Source organism: Lutjanus erythropterus, chromosome 1, assembly GCF_056507025.1.
Source record: "Lutjanus erythropterus isolate fLutEry1 chromosome 1, fLutEry1.hap2, whole genome shotgun sequence".
Lineage (NCBI taxonomy): Eukaryota > Metazoa > Chordata > Actinopteri > Lutjaniformes > Lutjanidae > Lutjanus > Lutjanus erythropterus.
The window spans coordinates 10143588-10149588 of record NC_139317.1 but is presented as its reverse complement, the minus strand read 5'-3'; positions in this window follow the sequence as shown (position 1 = coordinate 10149588).

Sequence of the window (6001 nt, the reverse complement as noted above, 5' to 3'; positions counted from 1 at the left end):
TGACGAATGACTGCGGCTCGAGGGCCTCAAACTGTTCACGTGCTCCACATCAAAGGGCTGACCGCAAAAATACAAATCACGTGCCACCATAGATTCAACATTTAAATATATTTTTTTTAAAATGCTCAGAAACTGGTCCGTTAAAGTATTTCAACTGTGAATGTGTTTTAATTATGTTCTTAATATTTTTATTTATATATTTAGAATATTTAATTTCTTTTTTTTTTTTTTAACGCTTTATGGTAAGGGTGCATGAATGATCTCTAATTCGCACATGATTTCATAATTCATTCATATGCTTTAACATTATCCTTCATGCAAGAACAATATGGTAATTAATGTAACAGTTAAGGCATTTCAATCATAATGATTTCTGAGTTATTAATGATGTTTATGTCTTCTTCATAGATGAGTCTGCAATTAAAGGGACAGAGCAAAAATTAGCCACTCACAGCAGTGCACTTTTAGTTTATAATGTTTGTGGTTTGTGGTCAAAAAAGGTGGTGACCTCTCTGTCCTTAATGGGATAGTGGACCCAAAAATGAGAATTCAGTCATTATCTACTCAACCTCCTGCCAGCTGAAGGTCAGGTTTAGTTTTGTAGTCCACAAAACACCGCTGGAGTTGCACAGGAAAACAGCGTTGCAGGATCTCCCAAACAATGGAGGTGAATGGTGACCAGTTTTCAAAAAGTCAACTTGGCATGCTGGGACTTTATGAGACCAGCAGTATGGAGGCATTTTATGATCTTTATTGGGTTGTTGTTGGAGATTCTGTTTTCCTGTGAAACTCCAGCTGTGTTTTGTGGACTAAAAAAAACTAAACCTGACCTTCGATCAGTATGAGGGTCAGTAGATACTGGCTGGTCATATGCCCAAAACAAGGATACAGGAAGTTGAACTGTTAAACTGACCTGTTAGCCACTGAGCAGTTCGGGGGTTTACCTAAGCAATGAGAGAGCAACAAGTGCTACTCTTTCACTTTCAGGTGAGTAAAGTGACATAGTGACTTCAGCAGTCTTATGACCTGTCCTTGAGCCTGGTGGTGGTCGGTGGTTTGGGGTCTCCGATGATCCTGCTGACCTTCTTCCTGCGCTGCTGGATGTAGAGGTCCTCCATGGGTGGCAGCTCCGTCCAGGTGACGTGCTGTGCAGTTTTCACCATCACTGCGGTTTCTGTGTAGTTTTGCCGTGCAGCTCTCAGGCCCAGAACTGGACGCAGCAAGGTCATTCCTATGTTTCGAGGGCCTGGTGTGTGAATCTCTGTTTCTGACTCTGCTTTGGAAGTTCCATGTTAAAACGGGTGCAATAATAGCCAGAAACTCCATTGTCTTAAACTAAGCTAAGCTAAAATAAGATAAGATATTCCTTTATTAATCCCACAACGGGGAAATTTGCAATGTAACAGCAGCAAGTGGATGGCAAAATTAAATAGAAAAACATCAATAAAAATAGGTAACCAAGCAATATAAAGAGAAAGAGACATAATGGACAGGAGATATAAAAATATATTAGAACAATTTATAGCCTGCAATATAAGCAATAAGCAGACTCAACAAATTCACACCATTGCATGTGGGGAAATTTTGGTGTTGCACAGAATGAGATGAATGAAATTAAACCTGAGTGAATGTTTATATTGCAGAGTCAATTTACATTAATAGTCATTGTCAGTTTTGGTCTTTAGCTCACCAAGACATAAAAGCAGCTAAAAAAAAAGTCATACTAGGGCTGCAACTAACAATTATTTATGTATGATTGATTAATCGCTTAGTCTATAATCTATGGTCTAAAATGTAAAAAGTGCTCATCACAGTCTCTTAGAGCCCAAAGTTACATCTTCAATGACTGAAACAATGAATCAATTAGCAAAATAGTTGGCAGTTAATTCTCTTTCGATTGGCTAATCGATTAATGGACTAATTATTGCATCTCCAGTAGACCAAATGTGGAAACATACAATATAGTACAGTAGTACAGTATGGTGGAAAAGCTCTTATTACACGTTAAGGTTCAAGGAAGGTCCGAGGTTAAGATGTGAGGAGTTTTCCACTAAGAAAAAACATTATACACAGCAGCAGTAACAGTAACAGCAGTGCAGGTAAAATGTGAGTCCAGTTAAGTGACTGCATTATGAGCTTCGCGCTTCAAGTCGAAGTGACGCTTAATAAGAAAGACTTTGTGAAAATGTAATCAGAGATGAGAGCTGTCACCTAACTGAATTTGAGACTGAGGATTAGATGAAAAGTTATTGATCTGTGTGTGAAATAAAGTCTGTACAGCAGCAGCAGACTGAGTTCAGTCAGGACAAAGAATTTTAGCAGACAAGTGCACAAATAAAACATCAAATTAGAAACCTTGCTTGTTCCACTTTAAACTGATAATGCACTCCAACGTGTTGGCTGGAAAAAATGCAGATTACATGTTAGGTAAATCAGCGGTCTAATGTTTGTGACTGCACATTTTGATTTAGTCTTTTATTACCATGTGAGGACTTTCAGTGTGATTCAGTTTTATGTGTATGTTAAAATGCTGATTTAATCTTAAGGTGAGAGCAGAGCTGATAAAAGAGAAATTTATCTATAGAGTAGATTCCCTTAACTTACTACAGAGACCAAGCTCACCTGTCCTGGAAATTAACTATAAGTTGCCTGTGGTTATAATATGTCTTTCTTTACAACAAACTGACCTTGATGGTCAAGATAAAGCTTTGAATGTAGACCTCAAAATTAAGAAAACATCAGATCATAACAGCCAGCTTTACTTTGAGCGCTTCAGGAAGTGCATTTAATAGTAGCCAATCATGTTGATAGATGTACAAATAAAATGCATGCAAGGGTTAAAACTGCATACGCTAGTTTTAACTTTACTGTCCATCCACTGTGAGGCAGGGCCTCTAAACGAATCTCGCTTGGAGCCCCCAGACACAGAGGGCCAGCCCGGCCCAGACAACTGGTCATGTTGATGTTGGGCCACTAGAGGGCAACAAAGTCCTATTTAAAAAAAAAAAAATCTCCTCTTTGCTCGAGCTTCCTGTTGTTTTTGTTGCTGAACCAAAAAAAAAGCTGTTTTTTCCTCCTTATATTCTACATATTTATAATTTAAACACTTTGTTGTGGCATAGATACAGTGCTGTTTTTTGAATTGTGATGAATTTACAGTGTATTGTTTCCACGAGAAGTAGTTATCAACATGTTTATTTCAGTTCATATACCATACAAAGATGTGTATGATAGAATTATTTAAGATGCAAAAAAGAAAAAAAAATCTCCAAAATTTCTGTGAATGGTGAAAAATGATGATGACTGTATTTTCATTCGAACAGATTTTATTGCATATCACACTGGGACCTCTCTCTCGAAAGATGTTGGTCTCGATCCCTCCTGTTTCTAACAGACGAAGGGCTTCATCCATTTAGATAATTTCTCACACAAATGATGGAAACAGAAATGCCAGCATATTTATTACGTAAAAGAGCTACTATTATGTTGTCTGATTTTACTCTAACCCTTAAATTAACCGTTGATTTACTTGATGTGAATGTCTTAATTTTGCAGTAGAAGCTTTTTTTAGCTCCTGAAGGAAAATGTTGATCCCTGAACCCACCGACCCTCTCCAACACAAAAAGAATACATAAACTGAACATGGCATGCTGAGCATCTTTCCTGAAGGAAATTAACAAGATAACAAAATATTTAATACTTTTAAATACTAATATAAGGATGTTATATGTCTGTATCTGATGCTGGCATGCAGTTTGTGTCTGCAGATGAAAACAGCAGAGAAAAGCAAATGCTGTGCCTTCCAATCCGAAGCGTCCCCGTCTTCGCACTCTATTGATTTCATGTCAATCCAAATATTCTGTGAGAAAGTGATGTCAAATGACCCGTTTTTGAAGGGCAAGTGGATGATTCTTGAGAAATACTTGCTTCTTCTGAACCATGTTGTTCAACTCTCAACATTTAATTGATCAGTTCTCTGGTAGACCTCGTCAACACGCACCGATGCATCACAGAATCCCCTTCAGAGCTGCAAAGTATTGATTATCTTCATTATCGATTCATCTGTGGATGATTTTTCTAATTGTTTAGTTTAGAAAATGTCCAAAAAAAATAGTGAGGATATCCGTCAGTTTCTCAGAGCTCAGGGTGATGTCTTTAAATTTCTTTTGGGAAAAAAAAACAATGTGAACAGCTGTTTCAGTTTTGCTTGATAATTAACTTAATGATCAAAATCAGTCAATCGATGTTTTTGCACAAGTGTCCTTTGTTCTCCCATCCAAATTTTTGGATGAAATGGACAAAAAAAACTAGAAATCCAGACATCAAATACATTTCAACCAATAACACCATGATATTAAAGGTTAAACTTCAAGCTATCACTCTTTGGATGCAGATGTAAAAGATTTAAGAAACAGAAATGTACCACACAGATGAAGGTGCCATTCAGTTATTGTCAGTCTTGGACTCAAGTACTGTACTTATACTTGTATTTATACTTACCAAGTATTTGCGATTTACCTGAATCTTTTCTTTTAATGGCACTTTATACTTGTACTTTGAGGTAAATGATGTCTTTTTTACTTTACAGATTAAGAGTTTTGTACACAAAACATAAAAGTTCATGATGCTTTGTTATGGATTAACTACCCAACAGTTCAAGCAGCACAGCTATTAGATGATTAATCCTTTAGCATATTGACAGAAAGGCAACGATTTTGATAATTAAGTAACAAACTAATATTTCATGGTTTCAACTTCTCAAATGTGAAGATTTACAGTTTTTACTTTCAGTGATTTGAATGCGTTAATAATTTTGAGGTTTTCACTCTTGGTTGGACAAAACAAGCTTTGTGAAGGCGTCAGATTGGCCTCATTTACAAACCAAATAATCAATAGATTAATGGGGAAAATAATCAGATCATTCCAAAATAAAAATAATCAGTGTTAGTCCTATAGAGATAATTAAAAATGAGCTCCACCTCAATCAATACTAAAATCTTGCTTTTACATTAATGCATAGATCATACAAAGCTGATGATATAACATGTCCTAACAGTCAGGGGACATTTTTTGCATGAGTACTTTTAATACTATAAGTGCATTGTCCTGATTTTACCTGCTTTTCTTAACATTTTCAATACAGGCACCAGAGTATTTTTTACAGTGAAGTATTAGTATTTAAGTAACAGATTAGAATACTTCATCCACCAGTAGGTATAAGTACAAAATGTTGTAAAAGGCATTATTTTGGACACAAGAGTTGCAAAAGGACTCCTGCACACTTGCAATATAAAATTTATTGCCAACTTTTTGGTACTAAACCTTCATCCAGCAAACAACTGTTTAGATGTGGGGGTTTTTTTTGTCTTTTTTTTTGCACAGAGGAAATGTGGTTGGTTGCAGACCAACAACCGCTACCTTTTTAAGATGTCTTCTCTTTGACACAAAGCCTGATGAAAGGTCTATTACCAAATTGTTGCAAATAAATGTTATATTGCAAGTTAGGCAGTGTGTGAGAGTCCTTTTCCAAATTTTTGATCCATTGGTCTCATTAAATGGATGTGCAAAGCGTTCCCTTTGTTCTCAACATTTGGGACAATACCAGTCCTTCATAAACCATAAATTAATTGGCACACAATATGGACAAATGTTTCACAGTAAACCAGCGGCACCGTCATCACTACAATTAAGCAGCTGGTGGTATTGGGAACAGTCACTTAAGGGTCCCTGGAGGAGCCGTCACGGTCGGCTGAGCAGCAGAGCATCTTACCAGCTTATGAGGGCAGAGTGTGGAGGTCAGCTCAACGCATGATGCAGAGAGACACTAATGCAACGGTGCATTACAAATGAAAAGTTGGCATGAATCATTGATGTCAACATCTGATGACCGCACACTTCAATTTCTCTGAGTTAGCATACAATGTCGGAGCGTTTCTTAGCTGCGATTGGCCGCCGACTCGCCTCCTGCAGTGATAAAATGACAGATGCCCAAACACAGAAA